The sequence below is a fragment of the Engraulis encrasicolus genome, chromosome 7, assembly GCF_034702125.1.
Source record: "Engraulis encrasicolus isolate BLACKSEA-1 chromosome 7, IST_EnEncr_1.0, whole genome shotgun sequence".
NCBI lineage: Eukaryota > Metazoa > Chordata > Actinopteri > Clupeiformes > Engraulidae > Engraulis > Engraulis encrasicolus.
The window spans coordinates 34,479,048-34,491,547 of NC_085863.1; the positions used below are offsets into that span (position 1 = coordinate 34,479,048).

General features: G+C 43.4%; 1 protein-coding gene across 2 annotated transcripts in view; it reads right to left on the reverse strand.

Moving 5' to 3' along the window:
• LOC134452742 (uncharacterized) overlaps positions 1 to 12,500 on the reverse strand; it is a 134,047-nt gene that overhangs the window by 85,263 nt on the left and 36,284 nt on the right. For both annotated transcript variants that reach the window (XM_063203299.1, XM_063203298.1), the window contains one exon: positions 580 to 686. The gene's annotated coding sequence lies outside the window, so the exon portion shown is untranslated. The remainder of the gene's footprint in view (positions 1 to 579; positions 687 to 12,500) is intronic.

Consider the following 12,500-nt stretch of genomic DNA (forward strand, 5'->3'; position numbering starts at 1 on the left):
GTGTGTTTGTACTCTTGATGACGCACATTACTACTCAGGTCTGCACAGTCAGTATTACGCAACGTTACACACTCTAACGGCCTTTCGCAACAGGGCGGGGTGGGGCCCCACAACTTCCGCTCAGAACTAGGACACGGAGGACAGGGGGACAGGAGATGGAGGAGGATAGAGGACAGGACAGGACAGGTCAGGCAGACAGGTCAAGGCAGGGTCACTCATGTAGAAAACACATACAGACACCTACGGTACACATGCATGCACACACACACACACACACACACACACACACACACACACACACACACACACACACACACAAGCAGACACGTGCGCTGCGCACATACAGTACATACAAACACACACACACACACACACAGAGATCAATGCATTAACAGAAAGCACTACTCACACACACACACACACACACACACACACACACACACACACACACACACACACACACACACACACACACACACACACACACACACACACACACACACACACACACACATCATTGATACATACACAAATTCCCATTCACTTTTACACATTTATATGCACTATTAAACTACTTACATAGGTTCAAGGCATCCCAGCAGTCCATCTGCCTTGGCCTTGGTTGAATGGAGGGGCTCTTGACAAAGCCAGTCATCCTGCTTTGGTCAATGAGATGGCACAGGGCGCTACAGCAGGAGAGGAAAACAGGGAAAAAGGCCAAAAATGTCACAAAACTCATCAATTTCACAACCATGATACTTATATTCACCTTAAACAATACCCAATGGTAGGACAGTTTAACCCTTGTAAGGTGTTCGGACCTACTTTTTCAGTTTTTTGCTTGACAAAGATAGTATGGATGGATTATTATTCTTTCACTTTGAGATTCACTGCCCTTGACTAATTTTCTGCAAGGAACATGAATCTGAAAACAAAAGTAGTGGTCCCCTCTTACTTAGCCCCCCCATGCACATTTCTATTACACAGGGGGTGTTCCTGGGTCTACTGGGTCCATTGCATTTGGTGGGCTCATACATCAATATTTTCTAAACTGTTTGATACAATACTGATCAGATGTTGTGTAGACAAGGCAGAGTGAAATATGTGGAGAAAGGAGTTTAGATATTGCCGGGTCCTCTCTTGTGAATCGATGTTGCAACCTTGCGTGAGAAGAGCACTAGTGGCTCAATCGGAGAGTTTGGATGGAGTTGAACTCACTTCCTACATTCTCCTTCACGTCTACTTATCCATCTATCTCTCTTTGTATCCCTCACCCTCAAAAACATACATACAGGTACACATAAATTCACAAACAGGATGTAGGGAACATGAGGGTGAACAAGAGCTTTTATTTTTTTTAAATGATTTTCCTATAATCCCAGGTCACATGGACCCCAACACCTTCTAAAACAAAACACGAACATCCTACAAAACGTGGCTATGTAGGCTACATCAGAGATACCTAGGAAGTCTGTTTTCATCCCAGTTTGTAACACAGTGTTTTTCAACCTTTTTTGAGCCAGGGCACACCTTTTTGAGAACAAAATACCAAAGCACACTGACAATTGCAAATGTTAAATGAAAATAACACCCAATTGCCTACATTAACAATGTATTCTATAATTTTTAACGGCACAGTGGTTGAAAAACACTGGTGTAACAGACAAACTGAAATGACAGCAATAGTACCACTACAAGATTTATTTGAATACTACAACAGTATATGGTATTACTACTCATAAAACACCACGATGAATTAAATCTCATCTGTCATGTCTGACGGCACACTGTGTAAAAATAATCACCATTTTCCACTCAAGTGCAGTAGAGTCTTGGTAGAGTCGCATGACAGCTTTTATATACTGTACAGGATACGAGTGCTTTATTATTTGATTTATATGAGTTATATTTATATCCGTATAATGGCATGTCTTCTAAAAAAAAAAAAGTTTCACTGATGCTGTTTAGTACGGCTTTTTCTCATTTTAATACAGATCATAAAATACAAGGTTAGTGTTGGTGAAGCACACTGGCAAACACACACACACACACACACACACACACACACACACACACACACACACACACACACACACACACACACACACACACACACACACACACACACACACACACACACACACACACACACACGTTTCAAAATAGTTGCACAGGCTACAACTCTGCACAGGCTACCCCACATTCTGAATCAAGAGATGAATGCATCACAATCAACAACAGTCATCATGATCAATTGTCTTCCTTGTCAAGGTTTCGTTTACCCATAAAGGAAAAGCAGTGATATCTATTGATTTATTTTTTTTAGAACGAAAATTGTGTGTGTGTGTGTGTGTGTGTGTGTCTGTGGGCATGCTGTGAGCTTCTCGACAATTGCAATAGTGTATGAGTGTACACATCAAACACACATGCGCGCGCACGCACACACACACGCACACACACACACACACACGCGCGTGCGCACGCACGCACAAACCACCCACCCCCACCCCATACACACACACACACACACACACACACACACACACACACACACACACCACACACACACACACACACACACACACACACACACACACACACACAACCCACCTACCCCCCCTCCCCCCCCCCACACACACACAGAAAGAGAAGGGGATTCATTCTTCCTCTTTTTTTGACGTGCTGCTTCCTCATGTTACTCTGTCCCAATGCCACACCTTCGCCTCACAGTCAATCCAGTTGTTTCACAGAAAGAGGATGCATTGCAACACATTACCACACCACACAAGACAACGGAAACCCAGAGGACACCACACTACACACTGTTCCAGGGCTGAACAGGGGGAGAAACAGGGCCCGGGCACTTTTGGCTTAAAAGGCCCCCCCTCATAATAAGCGGTGCAGAACTGACTCACGGGTGGGCCTTGCACCCTTGTGGGCCCCTATTTTCAAAAATGACCAAAAAAAAGGTTTCATATTTTTTTTTTACATTTCTGAAAAAATGCGGGGCCCACCGGGAAATGCCTGATGTTCTGTCCAGCCCTGCACTGCTCATGCCCCGAGCAGAGACAACGTCTGACAGGAGCCACAGAGTGACGCAGACAAATGAAATGTGAAATGTGGAGGTGGATGAATGTGCATTTGCATAACGCTCATGAATTTAGATTGAGATTGATATCACAGGCACAGAGACACACGCTGACATAAATAAAATAATATATATACTTTTTTTTTTAAATGTTATAGAACGCATCCTGGACTTGAACAGTCAATCCTTTGAGGTACTCTATGCAAAACTTGAAAAAATATAAATACCAAGGCACTATCGTCTATCAAAAAATAAAAAGCCTTTATATTATGTCATGGCTTGGTTACAGAAAGCCTTAAAAACTCTGACGCGTCTCAGTCTTCCTGCCTAAAATGTGCGCAGGAATATGAACTCGGTACACACAAACTCTCACTCTCTCTCTCTCACACACACACACACACACACACACACACACACACACACACACACACACACACACACACACACACACACACACACACACGTAACTGGAGTTCCCAGTGTTCTCTGTGGCGAGGACAGAGAGGAACCTCCAGAGGTATGCAGTACTGTTTACAAAACAGAAGCACGGACAAAAAAAGCCCTCACACACACACACACACACACACACACACACACACACACACACACACACACACACACACACACACACACACACACACACACACACACACACACACACACACACACACTCGTCCTGGCCTGCTAGAAGCACTGACAAAAAAGCCCTCACTCACACACACACACACACACTTCACTACACTACACTACGTCTGGCCCGAAGAAGAGCCCTCCACACACACTTCACTCATACACTCTGTCTTTTACACACACACACACACACACACACACACACACACACACACACACACACACACACACACACACACACACACACACACACACACACACACACACACACACACACACACACACACACACACACACTGTCTCTGTCTCTCTCTCTCACCCTCAGACTTCTACACATACACATACACACACGGACACTCATTGAAACCCTGTTATGCACACATACAAACTGTATACAGGTACACATTCTTACACATAGACCCAATTATAAAACGAGTTGCCTACAAACACAAACACAAACACAAACACAAACACACACACACACACACACACACACACAGACACACACACACAGACACACACACACAGACACACACACACACACACACACACACACACACACACACACACACACACAGAGTTGCGCTCATACCTTATACTGCACTCTCACAGGTGCACATTCTTCACATTAACACATTAACACATTTTCACACACACACACACACACACACACACACACACACACACACACACACACACACACACACACACACACACACACACACACACACACACACACACACACACACGTATACACACACACATACAGGGTTCCTTCTTCTCACGCTCAGTGCTGATGAGTCATGTCATGTCGGCACACTTCATCCCCGCCGCACGCTATGCCGTGGGCCCAAAGCTAAACACACGCCAGTCAGCCCAATAAGTCACCATCAAACACTACACCGGGGAGGGAGTATCACTTCACCTCCAGCAATACACTACCCTACCCTACAGTACCTCTGAACCCCTGCCTACCTACCGTACCCCGCCCCCTCCCCCCCTCCCTCTCACCATCAAACACTGGGGAGGGAGTATCACGCATCTCCAGCAATACACTACCCTACACTACCCTACACTACACTACACTACACTACACTACACTACACTACACTACACTACCTATGAACTCCTGCCTACCTACCGCTAGGGCCTCAAGCGAAACATTCACAGCAAATCGCCACTATAGTTTAAATTCTTAGCTGTCACCATCTTTGGACTTTGGGGGGGCAAGCGACTGCCTGCCTAGCCTGGTGACAAGGTGCGCCTCTGCTCCTGCCTAGCTCTCTCTCATTCCCTCATCGAGCCACCTCACTCCTCTACTCAATCAACCGAAACACACATGTTCCCACCCCATTCCCCCCAATCCTGTACCAAACACCCACAACCATACCCCAACAACCATGCATACCCCACCCGTTAGAGTCCCCCGCCCCGCTTCTGTTCTGACACCGTCTCTCAACTTGTGTTCTCTTGCTTTTTTTGATCCAGCCCACTCCCTTACTCTATCAACCAAAGACTTGTACAGTATGCCAGCCAAATCCATCAAACATTGGATATCAAGCCCTTCCAGGGAAACTTGCCTCTGAACTCTATAAACCACAGACACCCATGCCCCCAAAAATCGGAAAAAAAAATCCCTCCGGAAAAATCGGGAACTCCTCCCACTTTGTCAGGAAGCAAACAACCAGTAGCAAACCAAGGGAGGCAGGTCAACCATGCCGTTTGGGAAATGTTAACTGTTATGCTCTTGGTCAGACCAAGTCTCGAAGAGATTTGAAAGTCTATGATAATCAGAAAATCAAATGCATCCATCACTATACTACAATACCACTGAATCCCCCCTGGTAGCCTCAAACACTGGATGAAGAACCTCTGGCACTACCTCTCTCCTTCTCACACACTGATCCACCCCACTCCACCTACTCCTTTAACTCCATCAACTAAAGACACATGCATTTACACATTTTTTACTCTGCCTTTGAGCACGGCACACATAGGCCTAACTGTATGGAAGAGAAAGAGGCAGAGTCAGAGTGCGTGTGCGTGTCGGTGTGTATGTGTGTGCATGCGTGCGTGTGTGTGCGCGCGCATGCGCGTCTCATCACAACAAAGGTGGTAGGCTGTGTGAAAGCGCTGAAGGTCAGAGCTAACCGATTTTTGCCATTCAGTCATGGCGCTATTCAGGCTGAACTAAATGAGCCGCCGAGGTCGCTGAGTTTGCTGTGCACTAAATTTGCTTGATTCGCTAATGAGGTGACATTGCAATGTTTGAATGTCTGAATGTTTGAATTTGCAATGACATTGCAATGTTTGAAATGTCTTGAATATCATCCTCCATGACCTCTATCGCTTGCTTGTCACCAGCCAAGTGGGACAATCAATACAGTGGAAATACAATCCTGCATAGTCTTTACTTTCTGGCAGATTGTTTTATTATTGCGCATGGCATTTTGTCTCTATCAGTCTATGTATTTTTTACTCAGTCCTAAGACCAGGTTCCAGGGTGATTGAGCTCAGAACTTGGGTCAAAATGTACAAGTACAAGTTTAAGTACTAATTGAAAAAAAACCTACTTAAAATTACAAAGTACTCAGTATTCAAGCTACTCAATTACAATACTTGAGTAAATGTAATTAGTTACTTAGAGGGTTGCAGGTTCAAACTTTATAGTATCTTGATAGTAGAAGGAATGTTTGGTATCTCCACAGTCTCACCAACAATAAGCCACATTGGATAGAAGTGTCAGCCAGTCAGTCAGTCAGTGTAATGTAATGTGATGTAATGCAAACATATACACATTCCCATTGGTTTACTGTGAATTGCAGTGCAGTAGCATTAAGTTAATTGAATTTCTTTGCTCTGGTACAGTAGCCCCTATCCGCTTCACTGCTGACAAATGTGCTAAACGGCTCTCCATGGAGACATAATGACTTCCGTGGCTTTGGTCACTGGTGAACACAAAGTACGTAAGGTACAGAGAGGACGCAGCCAAATCGTGTGTGTGTGTGTGTGTGTGTGTGTGTGTGTGTGTGTGTGTGTGTGTGTGTGTGTGTGTGTGTGTGTGTGTGTGTGTGTGTGTGTGTGTGTGTGTGTGTGTGTGTGTGTGTGTGTGTGTGTGCATGTGTTGTTTTAATATCATCTTCCAGGGAACCATTTAAACTCCCTTTCACTTCCCATTGGAATATAAAAAAATCATTGAATTATGTCAGCAGCTGTGAAGCCCATAAAAGCACTGAACTTCTCCTTGTTTTCTCTCTCTCTCTCTCTCTCTCTCTCTCTCTCTCTCTCTCTCGCACGCATACACACATGCATATAAACACACACAAACACACACTATCTGTGCCTACAACCCCTCTCTGAGGCCTCGGCAGCGTGACAGTGGAAAGAACATGGCGGATATTTCTGTGGCTGTCCACAGTGTGAGGCGAGCACCATGGCCTACAGCCGTACTACAAGGGGTAGATAGGGAGACACCCGGGGGCTCTGCCGTGGCCAACCGGTAGGGCACACTTCTGCCATGCGGACGACCCGGAGTGGATTACCGGCCTGGGTCATTTGCCAACCCCTCCCTGTTGCTCTCCCTACTCGCTTCCTGTCACCATTTTCACTGTACTATCATAAATAAAGTGAAAAAGACCTAAAAATATATTTGAAAAAAAAGATAGGGAGACAACCAACACGCCCACACCCAACCAGTGGGTCGGTGGAATGTTCAAGGGTGTCAGAGAAAGAGGTGTCAACAATAAAGCATCCTCACTGTGGGGAATCCATTGGCTACTTACTCTTCAGTATTGTGGTTCATGTGTTTCTTTGTTTCCGGTTCATGTGTGAGCACATCCAACCCTGTGGAGGTGCAGGGTAAATAAACAGTCTTTCAATTGCAATCATCCTTGCGATTGCGATCAGTGGTCTGGCTCATGGCACTATATTCAGTACAATGTTTTGACCATTAAGGTCTTCGACAGGGTTTACCTGTGCGAATATGATTTTTAGATGCGTCCTAGCATCTCTATTAGAGGGTATGTCCGGCCGTTGGATTGTCAGCCTGTCCGTCTGAAACACATTGTTTAAATTGTAATTCCCTCCTGTGTCCACAAGAGCGCATAGACGGACGCATCTTTGTCAGCCTGTCGGACTTTTTCCTTTTAATCTTCAGTAATATAAGTACCGTCTGAGATCTGAGCAGCTGCAGGACAGCTCCCCTGTTTGCACGGATCACTTGCCAAAGAAATATCGTCTGGGAGATGACAAGATCCTAAAATGTTTCTTCTGCTTAGCAGATGTAGGCAATGAACACACTCTTTACCAAGAATACCAGCCATTACCCTCAAGTAAGCATTCCCCGCTTCAACCGCAACAGACTTTAACATGCCCTCATATATCAGTCAATTATTTTGCTAAATCAGTCATAAGATTGCATTGGTAATATCTTCAAATTATGTGGGTTGTATGTAATGTATGTATGCATGTATGTCTGTCTGTATAGGCCTGTGTCCTCTGTTTTTGTCAGTTATGTAATAGTCTTGTGATGTGATGTTATGTGTAAGTCCTGTCTTAAACCAGTGTTGCTCAGGGATGCAAAATTAATTTCAGTGATAACTGACAATAACGTACAATCATATCGTATTGTATGATGGGCAGTGGCCCTCAAACCCCTCAGAGTCTGTGTGGGTGTCTCTGTGTGATCTGTGAGAGTATTCGGCCATGATCATTCCTCTCAGCCCATATCACTTCTGTGTGCTGGGCCTTCTCACAGCAGATCCTGGACTCCTGGTCCATGACATGGGTGACCACCAGGGCTCTAAATTAACACCAGCCAAACGGCCAAATGCCAGTGAAATTTCAGTCTGGCTAGTAGAAAAGACCAACTTAGTAGCCACTTTGAACCATTATTGAGTGTGTGTTTGGCTGGTAAGATTAACATCTACTAGCCATTTTTGCTGGTGATTTAGAGCTCTGATGACCACCATAACTACTCTCAGGCGAATTCACACTTTGCTATGGCACTCATCTGAAAAGTGGTTGGCGTACCACTTTGCAGGGATAAAAGCCTGCCGATTCCCACAAAAAAAGCAAAAAGTACAGCTGTCTACAACTATCTTTTGACTGGCCTCTAGACCGCTGGCTTATCACCTCTCCGACACGCAACCCAAGCCAAAACACACACCAGGACTCCCTGGACTCCCCCAAATAACACACACACACACACACACACACACACACACACACACACACACACACACACACACACACACACACACACACACACACACACACACACACACACAGACACACGCGCACACACACACACACGCTCACGCACACACGTGTGCATCCCTGACTCAGTCATCATGTTGGATGGTCTCTGGCTGCTGATGTAGCTGATGTTCCAAGATGAGGAAATATGGGATCAAATATGGGAAGAGCAACAGTGGGGCCTTACACTCATACACTCATACACACGTACAAATTAATCAAGCTCGAGTCTTGAGGAGTCCCAGACTCTCTCTCTCACACACACCACGTCCTTTTTGATCATCACGGTGACGGTGTGAGATGAGGTCATCTATTTACAGTGCCGGGGTGGGGATGATGATGATGATGATGATGATGATGATGATGATGGGCTTTGGACACGTACGGATGCTGCTGGGTGGTCAAACCCTACAGTACAACACAACGTCTTCCTCACAGCAAGAAGCTAGACTGCCGGCCGGGGTGACAAGCTAACCGTTTCCACCACCAAACTGACAAATGAGCTGTTTGCTCACACAGAGACGACAGAGCAAAATTGAAAATGGCTGCATGTGTACAATGGACACACAAGACTCTTACACACAAACCATTTAACTTGATTTAAGTATCATTTAAAAAGTACAAACAGATCAAATTTGAAAGACTGCTAATGCTTTATACTCTATATACAGTAGTTTAATGATCATTCAAGGGGATGAGTACAGCTCACCCACGTTTCTTTAAAGGTGCACTGTGTAATATTTTTAATATAATAGTAATAGTTTATTTTCAGAATTCATGCAGCCCACTCACAAATTTAAACTTTTTCGCAACCGCATTTTAATTCTAAGCATTCATTATTAGTGGGAAAATGGCACTTTTCATACTGTGAAAAGGTGAATCTTTTTTATTATTATTTCTAGGTAGGCATTATTAGCCGCAAAATCTACTGTACTTTGGCCATACTGGTAAATATCAGTTAAATATCAGTACCTACTGTACTTATGGCAATACTAGTAAATCAATATTCATGAAAACATCAAATTTAGCAATAGTCAGCACAGTTTCAATAAGCAGCATAGCTACAATACCTACACTGGCAACCATCCTACACAGTGCACCTTTACAGTTTTTCTCGATTGGTTTGGCTAATTTCTCAAAACTGAGATGACATTCTCAAAACAACACGGACAAATCTGCAAACCAACCTACAATTTCCCACAACAGAATGGCATTTTTCATTGCTTTCATCAAATTTCAAATGCTTTGTACATGTCTCAAATGTTTAGTACATCTCGGCAGATGGCTACATACAAGTACCCTACAGTTGACACATTGAGCATACATTTAGCACATTTTCCAAATAAATTGACCTGTCTTATCCAAATGAATTAGACAATTCTCAGTCTAATGGTTGCCCTCTCCAAAACATGTCAGCATGATTTCGTTGTGTGAGTCATCATATGCAAAGTAGTCTACACAATTGTCAAAACAGTCAAGGACATAATATTTTAAGAATTTCCTTACTGTAAACAGTAAATTCATGACAGTGTTCAACAGGCCAGATGGTATTGTAACTTTACTAGTTTGTAGAAAATAATTTTACAACCGTGTATACTACAGTTTCCTCTGTTATTTTTTAATTTCTTGACATTTTTTCAAACAGCATTCTGTGGAAGGAATTTAGTTTCGACACACGGGTAAACTGTTTTTGGAGTGATATGAGCAAGTGATGAGGATCCATGGCGTTATGCTGAACCATCCAGTTTATTTTGACAGAATGACTAAATGAATGCAAATGAGCCAAACCAATTGAGAAGGATATATGCCATTTTTATGGTACTGACTATTTATGTGGGAGAAGGTTTAGTGCTGATGCAAGAATGAGCTGTTTTGGGAGGTATATGACATTTTGCTAGTTATCTGAACTGTTGTGCAGAAGTGTAAGAATGTTTAGCCAAATGACCCAAAATTTATAGAAATGTCATCTGGGTTTCAAGAAATTAGGCAAACCAATTGAGAAAAACTGTAACAAATTCTGTCACTGACTCTATACACTGGGCACATGACGAGTGACACTTGGCTTAGAGAGGGACTTATAGAGTGACCAACCTTTTTTGGAGCAAGCATTGATTAGGTGGGACATAGTCTCAATGTGAGGGACATAAATTGAGTTTCAAATATAGATAGATAGATAGATAGATAGATAGATAGATAGATAGATAGATAGATAGATAGATAGATAGATAGATAGATAGATAGATAGATAGATAGATAGATAGATAGATAGATAGATACACTGCGTCTGATACAGTTTCAAAAACAAAAAGACACTACAGACAAACACAATAACCCCCCCCCCCCCCCCCCCCCCCAACCCCCAGGACAGAACACAGGATGACATAGGACAAAAGCCCCTCAGATCTTAAAAACAGTACAATGGTAAAGTGCAGTTATTCAGAGATGGAGTGCAATGGGTTATTCAGAGGCAATTTCACAGTTGGCTCCTTAGTTAACAGGGATGTGCACACGCCATACAGGATGGTTCGTTACCCTAACTGGCATCAAAAGTTCCCAAAATTTGCTTTACTTTTTTCACCTCTATCATACTGCCACCATACACTGAATGAAAAAAACCCTCTTCTTTTGTTGTGGTTTTATTGCCACAATGAACATAACCGGAGTACAGTAAGAAAACCTCTGACATAATAGGCCATCATGCCAGCGAAGAGATATCAATCAGGTCTTCCCTGAGGGGGAACACTGGGGCTGATCACTAAGACATGTGATATGACGGATCCCCATTGGACGTCGGCTACAGGCATGAGGTCATGTGTTAAGATGCAGCACGAAATGGCCTACTGCCACTGGGGGCCATCTTACATCATGGCCTGACAAGAACCATTTTGACCTCAGTGCCAATCAGCCAGCAATAAGCGTTTCTGGCATAATTCTGCATGTGTGACAAGAAAAGAAAAACTTACCGTACTAATCCTACAGAGGGAAAGTTTACTAATTCTACTTAACAGTAGATCTGCTGCTGGTCTCTCTCTCTCTCTCTCTCTCTCTCTCTCTCTCTCTCTCTCTCTCTCTCTCTCTCTCTCTCTCTCTCTCTCTCTCTCTCTCTCTCTCTCTCTGCAAAATGTAAAAATATAGATTATTTAATTTCATATGCCATATACGAAACTAATGTCTGTCACAAAGCTTTTATTTTGTACATATCATGCGGTACAAATCTTTTTAGGTGGTAAGAAATGAATGGGCAGTCGTGTGTAAAATCTGGTGAACAGTTTGAAAATACTGGCCTGACAACATGTACGTAAAATGGGAAATGCATTTCATGTAATGTTCCTAGTTTTATATTTAACTAAATCAGAGAGACCTAGTGCCCTACAAAGTAAAAAGGCAGTAACTCCATTGTGTTTGAAAATGAGAACTCTGATTTTAATGGCAAGTTAAATAGATCATTGATCTGCGAAAAAAGGATGTAATATAAAGTAACAAGACTGCCACATCAATAGTCTTTTCAAAACTAGCTTACTTAGAC